Source organism: Suricata suricatta, chromosome X (assembly GCF_006229205.1).
Source record: "Suricata suricatta isolate VVHF042 chromosome X, meerkat_22Aug2017_6uvM2_HiC, whole genome shotgun sequence".
Taxonomy (NCBI): Eukaryota; Metazoa; Chordata; class Mammalia; order Carnivora; family Herpestidae; genus Suricata; species Suricata suricatta.
Window position 1 is genome coordinate 79,365,785 of NC_043717.1, and position 14,858 is coordinate 79,380,642.

Here is a 14,858-nt window from a genome sequence, read left to right on the forward strand (position 1 = left end):
CCAAGACATGGAAAGAACCTAAACATTTGTGAACAGGTAAATAGATAATGAAAGTGTGATATTTATTCAATGATAAAAAAGAAGGAAGTTCTGACATGCTACTGCGTGGATGAACCTGGGGATAATATGCTAAGTAAAGTAAGTCGGACACAGAAAGCCAAATATTATATGATCTCACTTACATGTTGAACTTTGTTTTTTTTCCCCCCAGGGTAACCGCCTGTAACTGTTTTTCCCCCACCCCAACGTCTTGTGTCTTTCGTTTGTGTTTAGCTGACAGTGGTATTTCAGGTGGTGACGTGGGCCATTTTAAGGAGTTCCTCAGTTTCTCCGGGCATCTCTGTGTGTACATGAATCACACATGTTGATGAGGCTCTGTTTGTTTCCTCATGACTATCTATCTTTTATTACAGGGGCTTTGCCAAGAACTCAGAAGGGCGAAGGGAAAATTATGTTTCCTCACCTACAGCAGCTGTAAATAATCCACCAGTGTTTAGGGAAAAGGGAAAGCCCGGAAGGAAGGCTTTGCTGGTGAGAGGAGTTGCTAATATTTTGCTATATTCTAGTGACGGTGTCCTCATTTACTAGCTAGGTAGTGTTGTTATCAAAGTATGTGCACAAATAGCATTGTACATGTTACTGAGCAACCATGAGGCACAAAAGGAAAGCAATAACAACATCTGAAAAGCAAGTGTTGCCTATTATCAAAACCAAAGAATAAGCCCAAGGGACCTTAAAGCTAAATTCAAAGGCTAGAGGGGAAGGTATTGATTTGATATTTTTTTAAAGGTGTGCAGTTCCTTTATTTGTTACTTGTTTCTGCGTTTGGAAACATGAAAACCCAAAGATGCATCATCTCTTTTAAAACGTCGGTTTGGTATGCCAGGCCGCAGTTGTGGGAAACCCATTTTGTATTAAAAATGAGAACAAATGGTGAATGTTACTTAACAAAAGTACTTGAGCATGAATAGATTTTCAGTGGAACGGGTTTAATGGAAGAAGGAAGATAATTGTGATTATTATTATGTGGTATTTTGTATAATAGTAGAGAGACTACAAGAAGGGAAAGAAATAGGATTCAGGTCAGAAAATGAAGCAGTCATTCATGAGGGGTGAAGATCTCTTCCTGAATACATTATTTTACCCAAAAATGCCAGGTATTTGTTATTGCATCAAAAAATAGAGCAGAATTGAAAATGATTTTCCTACTAAAAAATATGTTGCTTTGCAATTTTTAAGAATGAAAATTTTTAAATGCCATGTCTCAAAGGTGGCTTCGGGGATAGATAGTGAATTATGAAGCCTGAAATGAAATAATGCTCAGGAAACAGGATGTCATGACCGAATCAATTTTCTGATGAAATGTACCTAAATTTAATTTTGTTCAAATTTTTGCTCAAGAAAAACACCCTAAAGGATATTGTGTCTCGTGGTTAAATTAATAAAACCAAATTCCATTGAATTCGATTAATTTAAAAAACCAAAGATTTTTTTCATGCTTGACCACGTGGTACAGTTTTGGATCATCATTTTGAGCAATGATCACTCTCCAGCGATCTCGATACAAAAGGTGAATTTGCGTGTTTGTTTACTTGTGTTGTTAACACAGAGAAATAATAGTCTCTGGTAACAGGTTTATTGTGATGCTTGATTTTTGTTTGTTTTAGTTTTTATAAATCTGAACCTTATCACATTGGGCTTGTCTTTTTTTTTTTTTAATGTCAAGGCTACATTAGCAGTAGTCTTTTTTTTTTTTTAATTCTCAAGTTTGTGAACATACAGTGTAGTCTCGGCTTCAAGAGTAGATTCCAGTGATTCATCACTTACATGTAACACCCAGTGTTTCATTTTTTTTATTCCAATGGGAAGACAGCAACCCCCCCCCCCGATTAATCAGCTGGAAGTTGTAGTTAAGTAGATAAAGAAAATGTAAAGTCGACTGACAGAAAAGAATTTGAATATCCGATACTTAGTTCTATCCTTTTTCTCGGCTTTGTGCATGTCCTGCGTGCAGCCATGGCATGAGCTCTGTGCCCCAGCCACAGCTTGGCTTGTTGGTACAGGTCAGGCTACACGGGGAGTGCTAACCGATTCACCAGCTGTGTGTCAGAGTGTGTGAGCTCGAGGGGATCTGCCGGACTATTCCTATTCACCGCAGGGGACAGATGAGGGACAAAAAAAAAAAATGCATATTTTTCTGGACTCTTCTCTAGGACGGACCTCAATTACATCTCTTCTCTGTCTGAGCTTAAATAATGAAACACACGAACGTACAATCCTAATGAGGGGAAAAAGGCTGGGGTGGAGGAGGCAAGGCACCGTGTCCACTGTCGTGGAAAGAGAAAAGAAGCAAAGACAATAGCTTTAAACAGATGAGAACATGTGATACGTGTTGTCCATAAGAAACCTTATCATGACTTTGTTAATGGATCTACCCAATATAATTATGACAAGTATGTTTTTAATGCTGTAGAATAAAAAATACAAGGGGTAAGAAAAACAAGTTTAGTTGATTATTTGCCTGATTTCATGTTTTGGATACATTTTTTCTCACCTCCCATTTCTCTGAGGGTAGGTATTTCAAAATGGTAGCAAAATTATCGCAAATTTAAACTCCTTAACTAAGTTCTAAGTTTTAAGATGCTCTAGATATGTATTGTCAATTAAAAAACAACAATAAAATATCCCACCACATTCCTCTGCCATGGTTTCCCTGATATGTAATGTGACTCAGAAAACTAATTCTTTAGTTTTCCTCTGCCAATTCCTACCTATGTTTTGTGAGACAAAAAGTTAACCTGACTGGAGCTAAGTGTCTTTACCTCTAAACTAACAGGGTTGGAGTGGATCATACTCAGGGCTCTTCTTCACTGTAAAATTCTATCCTTTTTTTGTTTTTCGGAAATGTTTATTTGTTTCTGAGAGAAAGAGAGAAGAAAGGATGGGGGCGGGGGGGGGGGGGCGGGCAGGATCCGAAATGGGTTCTGCGTTGATAGCAGAGATCCTGACGCGGGGCTCAAACTCCTGAACCATGAGATCATGACCTGAGCTGAAGTTGGACACTTAAACCGACTGAGACATACAGGTGCCCCTAAAATTCTATCTTGTTAAAGAATTATTATTTCTATTTTGGATCTGGGCCTACTTGATATAGAGCAAAAGAACAATCCAGAAGAAAATGAGTTTAAGAAAACAATTTAGGCCAGGAAAAAATTGTAGACTCAAATTATCCAAACACACATAAAAGATATAATTTCTTAAACTCACCTTCTGCTTGTAGTGCATAATTACATTATTTTATAATGCACTTAATAATATTCAGAATGGCTCCATTTTGTGGAAGAGTAAACTTTTTTCTTTTTACCGAAATGTCACTTCTTTTACAAACACAAAAACACTGTTAAAAACACTAAAATGGCAGATGTGATGGTTACTGATGTGGAAATGTTGGGATTGGGAGCCAATGGCCAAGGAAGAATCTTGAGACATCTTTGGTGCAAAAAGGTGGTTTTATTAACGCACGGGGACAGGATCCGTGGGCAGGGGGAGCTGCCTCGGGGTTGTGAGGAGAGACTGGTTACATATTTTGGAGTTGGGAGACGTATGGCATGTCAGCTGGTATATTAGTTTCCTGTGAGGAAGGTACAGGTTTAATGCTTGATATATGAATCCACGAGGAATGTCCTTCTAATTTTACTGCCGTGGGAGAACATAATTGATGCAGTAGGGGCCCTTCCATTTTGGAGTTAAATCCCCTGCTGTATTAGACTTTATTTTATTTTAAATTTTAAAAAATGTTGTATTTTATTTTTCATAGAGAGACAGAGAACGAGCAGGGATGGACAGAGGGAGAGACGGAGACACAGAATCCAAAGCAGGCTTTAGGCTCTGAGCTGTCAGCACAGAGCCCAACGCGGGGCTAGAGCCCACTGACTGTGAGATCATGACCTGAGCAGAAGTCGGACCCTTAACTGACTGAACCACCCAGGTGCCCTGTATTAGACTGTCAATTCTTTAAATAATCCAAGTCTCCTGGGTTTATGTGGGGTGGGTTTTTAGTAACTGCCAGATCAGGTTTAGGGAGGATATGGTTTGCATATTCATTTAGAGATTTATGAATCAACCCAGCCACAAGTGAATAATTTAACAAAGCACCATAGTCTTTATCTACAAAGGTGTGTTATTCAAACATAATTTTTTTCTCTACAATAAGCCCCATTTCCAGAGATAGCCAAAGACTACTTCATTTGTAAAACAATTTTAACAAACTTAGCCTAATTATTTACACAAGCTCAGAAATAACTGTGATTCATTATAGAAGTCTCTTAAAATCTGCTTTGCTAGAACTTTTCTAATACTTGCAATCCTACATGCCTGGTAATCCCTGTAGGTTTGAGTGTATTCCTCCCCTTGAGATCCCCAAACATACTGAGCACCTGCCTGGAAGTGACATTCTTTATTCACCTGCTAAGGCTGCTGGGAACTCTGTAATCAAGGTTAACAGGTCATTTCCAAGGGGCTTGTTGGCTCCATGGTTCATGAAGTCTATCTTAGTTTCCTAAAGCTGTCTGGTCATATCTGAGTCTGTGCATGTCTCTCAAATAGGACATTCCAGTCAAAGCCATGGTAAAATAACCAGTATTTCCAATGGTGTCCTGTTACAAGGAGAAGATTCTTATTGAACTTATGCAAATGTCCATGATTGTCACAAAAGAAAGAACACTTAACCAGAGTTTGTGAATTTCAGAGGGTTCCAGTAGAGACAAAAGTTAAACACTTCAATCTGTTCACAGAGGAATACTTTATCCTATTTCTGTAAGTCATAGATATTTTAAGAGAAAGTTTCAGGGGAGCCTGGGTGGCTCAGTCGGTTAAGCCTCTGACTTCAGCTCAGGTCAGATCTCACGTTCGAGGGTTCGAGCCCCGCGTCAGGCTCTGTGATGACAGCTAGCTCAGAGCCTGGAGCCTGTTTCCGGCTCTGTGTCTCCTTCTCTCTCTGTGCCTCCCCCTCTCATGCTCTGTCTCTCTCTGTATCAAAAATAAATAAAACATTTTAAAAAAAAAGAGAAAGTTTCATTAATCTGGACTAACAGGGGCATCTGGGTGGCTCAGTTGGTTAAGTCTCTGCCTCTTGATTTCGGCTCAGGTCATGATCTCAGGGTTTGTGAGTTAGAGCCCCACATCGGGCTCTGCGCTGACAATATGGAGCCTGTTTGGGATTCTGTCTCCTCCTCTCTCTGCCCCTCCTGACTTACCCTCTATCTCTCAAAAATGAATAAAAAAAATAAACTTAAAAAATCTGGAAGAGTAAACATTAGAGAACCAGCAATGTTTCAAACAAAAGTCACAAAAACTATGATCTTCTTCCTTAATTTACTTAGTCCCATGTTACTAATTCCTGTCAGTTTGAATACAGCTCGTAGTTAGTTGTGGAAAGTTTTACACAGTCTAATTTTATGATCTTAAAGAAGTCAGATACCTGTATTTGTCCCAAGAGTCCTTTTTATAAATCTCCTTGAAGATGAAACACATTTTGTAAGAGCATCAGAACAATTAACTGTAAATGATAAAATCTCAGAAATGGACATTGTTAACAATCTGATATGAGATTTCATTATGATGCAATTGACAAGGAAATTCAGTTATTTGTGTCACACATAATACGTTAATAATCAGAATGTTAAGTGATGACTTTATTTACCAAAACATATTAAAACTGCAGGAATTGCGTATTTATATTTGAACAGTTATCACATTTACCCAAGCAATGCACCCTAAGGTTTATCATTATTTGTTTCACAGTGCTTCCAGACCAATTGAACATACATAATTAAAAAGCCTAATTGGTCAAAAAGACTTAATTTACAATTTAAATCTTGGGAAATTTGTTTTTAAAAAATCCTCAGAACGTTATAAAGTACATGCCTAATTACGATTACAGATCATTACAAAACTTAATTATTTATTTAAGCAAGGTGGCCGTAAGAGATCCCAAGGCAAATATGTAGGGTTTTTATAGTTGTTAACAAAACTTAGCTCCTTTAACATTGAGAAGTTTTAACTAAGTAATCAAAGACGTGATAAAGACAAAACTAGATACTGTGGTGTTCTGGGCGGACGAAAGAAAAAAACTTTGTTTACAATTTCTTATCAAGTATAAACCAGCAAGAAAAGTTTGCCTTCTGAACAGAGAGAAAAGCAGAATTTCAATCTTTCCTCAGTGTGCTTTTTTATTTTAAAATTTTTAATGTTTATTTATTTTTGAGAAAGAGAGACAGAGCATGAGCAGGGGAGGGGCAGAGAGAGAGGAGACACAGAACTGGAAACAGCCTCGGGGCTCTGAGCTGTCAGCCTAGAACCGGACATGGGGCTCAAACCCACAAACTGCGAGATCATGACCTGAGCCGAAATCCAACGCTCAACCGACTGAGGCACCCAGGCACCCCCTCAGTGTACTTTTAAAATCCATTTATTTGAACCTTAGTCTGTCCTGACCACACATGAATTTCCTTTCCAACAAATTCCCTTTATATACCTTCTACAACTTTTTAATTTAAAGTTGCTTACCTTATTTCCATCAGTCTTAATTACATTTAATGGTGTTTTGTACTTTTAGGAACATCAGTCTCCAGTGAAAACTAAGTAGAAAACAATTGTGAATGGTTACACCAGAATTATTTGAATGACAAATTTATGGGTACATTTAAGCACAAAGCATGCTTTCCCACAGACCCAAATATCATTAGTTTCTTGCAGTAAGAAGTCAAAAGCAGATAAACCTTATGTTTAGTAAAGAACGATTTGGTATTTTATCTCATTTGGGAAAGTCCTAGATGTCCCATGAATTCCATCCAGTTTATCATCCGAGCAAAACTTTATAAAGTTTCAAGTTATCAAAGACATTGAAAACGATCTTAACAATCACCCATGAAAACTCTGAAACTTAACCATTTTAAATCATCTTTTTGCAGACACATAGCAACAGAAAACACATGAGCTTATTTGACCTTCAATAAATCTAGAGAGAATAAAAAGTTTCATATTTAATGCTGATAACTCTATTTTTAAACGCTTGTTTATTTTTGAGAGAGAGAGTGTGTGTGCATGCAAGAGCAGGGGAGAGGCAGAGAGAGACGGAGACAGAAGAGCCAATGTGGGTTATGTACTGACAGCAGATAGCCTGATGTTGGGCTCGAACTCACGAACCATGAGATCATGACCTGAGCTGAAGTTGGACACTCAACCGACTGAACCACCCAGGTGCCCTGATAACTCTATTTTTAATTAAACCAAGAACTTAAATTTAACACTGAATATATTCCACCTGCATCCACTTAAAACTCAATCAATTTGTTGCCCATTATCAATTTTAACCTGGAACATTGCTGGGGAAATCTAAAGTGGGTGGTCCAAGGTGGGGGGGGGACGGTGCTCTTCACCCCTCAACCACGATGGTAGGAGGAGGAGCCAATGGTGCCAGAGGCACCTAGGATGGTATAGAAACCAGTTAAACAGGCTTCACCCAAGGTGATGCAGAAACAGGAGCAGGCAGAAGAGGCAGAGAAAGAGATGGTGGCAGAGAAAGAGGGCTCCTGGTTCTATACTTTGTCAGCTCAGACAGATGAGCAGATGCCATGTTTGTTTGTTTTTTCTTTACCAAAATGGAAATATGCTGTTCATATCAGGCTGGAGAAGGCAGGGAATTTCCCCAAAACAAAGGGAATTTTGGCAGCTTCTTGGGATTCTTTTTTTTATTATTAAAAAAATTTCTTTTACGTTTATTTATTTCAGAAAGACAGAAAGAGGCGGAGCAGAAGTGAGCGAGGGGCAGAGGTGGAATGAGTCACAGAATCCAAAGCAGGCTCCAGGCTCTGAGCTGTCAGCACAGAGCCAGATGTTGGGCTCGAACCCACGAACCAAAAGATCATGACCTGAGCTGAAATCGGACGCTTAACCGACTGAGGCACCCAGGCGCCCCTTGGGATTATTTCTTAAAATCTCTGTCCCAAGGTAGACTCACCACAATTGGCTCTAATTATAGCCATTAGCCCGGGAAATGGATGAAAGAGAAGCCTCCACTTATGACTAGAGTAACCCGGGCCTATATGAGAGACCAGTGAGAGTCAGAGATTTTGTCCCCTTTATCAGGGATGGCCTGTGTTTCCTCCAGCAACCCAGGTTTGTTTGGAGGAGGCCTATTTAGACCATTACCAACCAATGGATCATTGGCCAAACACATTCGGGCAAACACATTCTGCAAGAGACTCCTAGGTCTGGGTTGTGATTTAGAGCCATGGAGACCTGAACCTAGGGTACCTCCATCCATTTGCCCAATTTCCTGCGGGAGAGATCTAATTGGCAGATCCTATTAAGGCCATGTAGTATTACAGAAGATCAGTCCTTTCTCGAATTTTGCAATCCGAATTGTTTCCATTGGGTTAAAAGGAACTCTCTTAAAGGAGACTCCTTGGGAACTGAAGAGAGTAGTTGAAGAAGGGAATTGAAGGGAGAAGTTCCATTACCAAAAATCCCCCTGACTCCTGGGCGGTGTCCCACACATAGAACATGTCAGAGGCTCATGAGAAATGTATGAAATCTATGTCAGAGAAATGTAGCTGAAATTAAATCTCCTTTCTGCTTGCAGCCCACTGATAAATAGCTGAAACTTGCAGAGTGTGACCTCCCTCACGGAACTCATGGCTGCCTTACTTCCTTACTGTTTCTGTTTTATTAAAGACTAAAAGTAACTTTATCTTAACAGCAGCTAGCCTCTCAAGGTCCTAAAAGCCTTGCTTTCAAATTCCTTAGAGACTTACACTCTCCTTAACAATCACTAACTTGTAAGTATATAATCAGTCACTCCTCACACCCCCGTGCAGCTCTTTCTGTCCACGGGTCCTGTCCCTGTGTTTAATAAAATCGTCTTTTTGCACCGTTTTGTACCCAAAGACATCTTAGGATTGCTTTCTTAGCCGTTGGCTCAAGAACCACATCATTTTGGTGCCTTTAGGTGGGGCTTTGAGTCTTTTCATATGGACTCTGAGCTGATGCTAACCCAGCGAGTTCTTTTCTTCCTTTACTCTCACTTCAGGGGCCTTTCAATAAGTATGGTCTTATTGGAACACGTTCATGTCCATTGCTCAGGCTGCCCTCCTCCAGCCCGTGGCTACACTATGGAGAAGAGCAAACCTGCCTTTTGGCTGGAAGTTAGCACCCTGGCCAGAATGGTAATAAGACCCAGAAACTTGATGCCCTTTCTTTATTCCAGTTTTTATACAAATTTGTCTGTCTTGGGCCTGGGACAGCCACCTAAGTCACCAGGACAGCTGCCAATCTTAAGACTCCTGTGTGAGGTTTCCTCCTCATTGGTCTAATGTGATCCCCTCCACATCCTTGGTCTAGCTGCTTCTAACCGAGAAACCTCCACGGAGAGCCAGCCAAAACCAGTATCTGACTGAATTAAAACTGAACAGAGACCATTTCCTAGGGAAGTTGGCTGTAAGACTACATGCATTGAAATGTCACTTAGATCGTGATGGATTTCTATCCTTACTGTTTTCTGTCAATGTCCTCTTCCTACTACTTAAACTACAGAATTGGGTAATACCCCTTGTAAAACCTTTCTAGTGTTTTCTGTCGGGTGAAAATGGCACAGCCTTCAAGGAAACTAAGGCATGACCTTCATGGCATGCTCCTCAAGACAAGGTAAACTAAGGTATGGCCTTTTATAGAATGACCTTTTACACAGTTTTACACAGTTTTCAAGGCATGGCATAGCATGGTATTTCAGTCCATATACCAGGCACCCATTTGCAGCCTAAGATGAAATAGGGAAGCAAAGAGACACTAGCATCCCTTCTCTGGGACCCTTAGTAGCTGGTCAGTGATCATAGTGCTTTTCTTAGAGGGTCACCTCCAGTCGCTTTGACACCAGAAACCTCTGACATATCCTGTGTGGGATGCCACTAGGGAGTCAGGGATTTTTGGTAATGAACCTTCTCTACGTTTTCTAGGAACATGGGATCTTCTTCAGTCCCCAAGGACTCTCCCTTGGGATGCCTTTTAAGCCACTGGAATCAATTTGCATTGCCAGATCTAAGAAAGAAAAACTGATCTTCTCCTGTAATACTGCCTGGCCCCAATACTCCTTCGGAGATAAGGAAAAATGGCCCATGAAAGGATCATTAAGTTTTAATACAATCTATCAGATCTCTTCTGCAAGAAACCAGGCAATGGACTGAGGTACCCTGTGTCCAGGCTTTCATGGCCCTAAATCAGGGTCCAGAACTGAGGGCCTCTTGCAGAATGTGTTTGGCCGCTAGCCAGTCTGATAAGCTCTGTTGTGATATATTAGATGATTGTCTACACAGGTTTCCTCTGAATAAACCCAGGTTGCTGAGCAAACACAGGCCATCCCGAACGAGGGAGCTCCCACGTTCTCTGTCACCACTCCTCCTTCCTAAAGGACTCAGGTGCCTCTAACTGTGAGTGAGGCCTTCTCCCTCATTCATTCCCTGGGTTAACAACTATCAAAATTGGAGCCAATTGTGTCTGGTCAGTCTCCCTTGGGAAGGAGACTTACTTCTCGTGTTTGGGGGAAGTCCCTTGTCTTCTCAGCCCCAACATGGACGGCCCACTTCCACTTGGTGGAAAACACAAATCTGCATCTGCTCGTCTCTCCAAGCTGACAGGCTCTAGGACTGGGAGACTCTGCTCTCTGTCCTCTGGGCTTGTATCCCCCTCCGGCCTTCTTGGAGTTACCTCACTTCTTCTGCCTCCCCCGCCCCTCCTCCTGCTTCCACGCAGTCTCTGGTGCAGCCTACGTCTTCCAAGCCTCGGACACAATCAGTCCCTCCTCCTGCCCTCGCTCTCAAGGAGTGAAGAGTGAAGAGCACCCTCTTGGACTTACACAGCCCACTTCGGATCTCCCCCCCACCCTGGGGGCCCCAGGTAAAAATTAACAGCGGTGAACAAAGTGATTGCCTTTTTAGGTGGACCCAAGTGGAACATATTTCGTATTTGAACTAATTTAAGCTTGTTGGTTTAATTAATATAGACATATCTTTAGAGTTATCAGCATTAAATATAAAACCTTTTCTACCTAGGATTACTGATAATCAAATAAGCTCATGAATATCTCTATTGCAGTTTGATAACAAAAAGATGACTTAAAATGATAGCTAATTCTGTCTCAAAAGTTTTCACGGGTCATTGTTAAGATAGCTTTCAATGTCTTTGGTAACCTGAAACTTGAACGTTTTGTTTGAATGATAAATTGAAATTAAATTCATTGGATGTCTAGGTCTTTTCCAAATAGGATAAGATGTTAAAGCATTAATTAGTGAACATAGGTTTGTACTTTTGACTTATTGTAGAGAACGTAAGGATATTTGGGTCTATTGGAAAACCTGCTTTGTGCTTAGTTGATTCATAAATTTGCCATCTAAAACATTCTGGTGTAACAGCTCACAGTTGGTTACCACTTGGTTTTCACTGGAGACTAAGGTTTCTAAGCATTAAAATTCTGCGAAATGTAATTAAGACTGATGGAAATAAGGAAAGCTATATGTAGAAATGTAGGAGACAATGTAAGAAAGACATAAGGAATGGGAATACATTTTTGTTGAAGGTAAAAGAAAGTAATTTTGTCTTAAATGAGACTAGTTGGAGAGAAATGACTTGGGACAAAATTTGAATCCAAATGAAAGCTGTAGAAGGTTTGTGAAGGGAAGTCTTTGGAAAGGAATTTTATGGTTAGGATGGACCAAGGTTGAAATGAATGGATTTTAAAAATATGCTGATGGGGCACCTGGGTGACTCAGTTGGTTAAGTGTCCAAATTCAGCTCAGGTTGTGATCTCATAGTTTGTGGGTTTGAGCTCCACATTAAGCTCTGTGCTCAGCTTGGAGCCTGGAGCCTGCTTCGGATTCTGTGTCTTGTCTCTCTCCTTGCCCTTCCCCCATTTGTGCTCTGTGTCTCTCTGTCTCACAAAAATGAACAAACATTAAAAAATGTTTTTAATACACTGGTATAAGATTGAAATTCTGCTGTTCTCTCTGTTCAGAAGACACAGTTTCCTTGAGTTGTTAATCTGCTCTTGATAAAAAAAATTGTAAATGAAGGTCTTTTGTCTTTTGTCTCTGGGAAAACAAGAGCCTTATGTTTTGTCTTATCAGGACTTTCATTACTTAGTTAAAACTTCTCAATGTTAAAGGAGCTAGGTTTTACTAATAACTAAATAACCCTACATGTTTGCCTTTAGAATCTCTTATTGCCACCTTGGTTAAATAAATAATTAAGATTTGTAATGATCTGTAACCCTATTTAGGATGTGCTTTGTGACTTTCTAAGGTTTTAACAAACTTCCTAGGATTTACATTGTAAATGAAATCTTTTTGATCATTTGGGCTTTATATTTGGTAAGCCATGTCATACAAATAATGGGGAGCCTCAGGTTGTATAGCTTGTGTAAATGTTATAACTGTTCAAATATATATATATAATTCCTAAAGTTTAGTATGTTTTGGTATAAGGTCATCACTTAACATTCTAATTATCAAAGTGTTATGTGTCACAGAAACAACTCAATTTCCTTGTCAATTGCATCATAATGAACCCTCATATCAGATTGTTAATCATGTCCTTTTTAGCGTCTTTTTTCATTTATAGTTATTGTCCTGAGATTCTTACAAAACATGTTTCATCTTCAAGGAGATTTATAAAAAGGACTTTTAGGACAAAATACAGGGCTTTGACATTTTTAAGCTCATAAAACAAACGGGTAAAAACTTTCCAGAACTAAAAAGCGGCATTCAAACTGAACAAAAATTAGTACATGGGACTAAGTAAATTAAGGAAGAAGATCATAGGTTTTGTGACTCTTGTTGGAAATACTGCTGGTTCTCTAATGTCTGTTGTTCCAGATTAAGGAAACTTTCTCTTAAAATATCCATGATATACAGAAATGTGACAAAGTATTATTTGTGAAAGAACTGAAGCATTTAACTTTTCTCTCTACCTGATCCCTCTGAAATTCAAACACTCTCAGCAAGTATTCTTTCTTTCATGGCCATTACAGTTATTTGCATAAGTTCAATAAGAGTCTGTTCTCCTTGTAACAGGACACAATTGGAAATACTAGTTATTTTACCAAGGCATACCATGGCTGGAATGCCATACTTGAGAGAGACCTGCATAGACTCAGATATGAGCAGACAGCTTTAAGGAGCTAAGGTTGACTTTATGAAACATGGAGCCAACAAGGCCCCTTGGAAATGTCGGCCTGATCCCTTGCTTACTGGGTTCCCAGCAGCTTTATCAGGTGAGTAAAGAAGGTCTCGTCCTGGCAGGTGCAGGAACCTTAGGACATCTCGTGGAAGGAATTTGCTGAAATCTACGGGTATTACAGGCCTGTCTGATGGCAAATACTTGGCTTGGCTCCTGGACTGGAGAAGCCACGAAAAGTTCACTATAGAGATTCCTTATAAAAAGTTCCAGCAAAGCAAATTTTAAAAGATCTGTATGACCAATTGCTGTTCTTGCTGAGCTTATGTAAATAATCAAGCTGAGTCTGTTAAAACTGGACTTGTTCTACAAAGGAATTAGTCTTGGGGCACCTGGGTGGCTCAGTGGTTAAGTGTCTGACTTCGGCTCAGGTCATGATCTCACCGTTCCTGGGTTCAAGCCCCGCATTGGGCTCTGTGCTGACAGCTAGCTCAGAGCCTGGAGCCTGGTTCAGATTCTGTGTCTCCCTCTCTCTCTGACCCTCTTCTGCTGACTGACTGACTCTCCCTCTCTCTCTCTCTCTCTCTCTCTCTCTCTCTCTCTCTCTCAAAAATAAACCTTAAAAAAAGAGGAATTAGTCTTGATTTGGCTGTTCTGGACATGAGGCTTATTAAAGAGAAAGATTATGTCTCAATAATGCACCTTTATGGATGTAAAATTTCAGTTCTGATTGTTATTAAATGTTTGTTGTTTGCCCACACAAGACAACTTGAGATAAACTTCAGAGAAATTGTCACAAGACTCATGTAAAAACAACCTTTGTTCTTGCTGGTTTACGGGCCACTCAAAAGGATTGCCACAGACATTTGAGTTACAAACCAGAAAAATCCATTCGATTCCCACTGCCTGTTCCCACTTCCTTTGAGAAGACTTGAAGCCTCACATCTAGAAATCTTCTCACTGGCAGCACTCAAGACTCAGACAATTTATAATTTTACTCTCACCATTAACCCTTATTTTTCTTGTTTCTTTAAAGTGCCTCATATAAAGCACCTGACTGCATACCTACCACACACCCAGGCCTTCAGTGACTCTCAAAATAACATTATATCATGAAACGCTAAAATAACTCCAATGCATTAAACAGTTCTACACAATAAAATGGCTTTCGATGCTTTAACTGCTGCACAAGGTGAAACTTACACTCTCATAAAAAAAAGAATGCTATGTGTACATTTCAGATTCTCACCAAAATATTTCTGGATTTCTGACAAATACTCAGTTTGGCGCTTTAAATGATCCCTCTCTTTCCTTTAATAATCGGTTCAATTCCTAGGGTAAGAAAGATATTTGTTGATGATCAAAGGAGTCTTATTGGAGCTTCTTTTTCTTTTTGTTATTTTAATCATGTTTTGCTGTTTTCTCCCACATTTCTCCACCTGGTGCCAACACTCCTTCACTGCAGTAGGTTCAAGTCAATAGATAATCCTTTGTTATATGTTATCAATTCTAGATACTGCTGACTTAGCCTTTCTTAACTACTATTAAATTCTCAACTGACCAACCTCGGCGCATAGGTAGGAACATCTCTACGCCCCTTTTCCGCAGGAAGAAGCTACAGAAGATGAGACCTT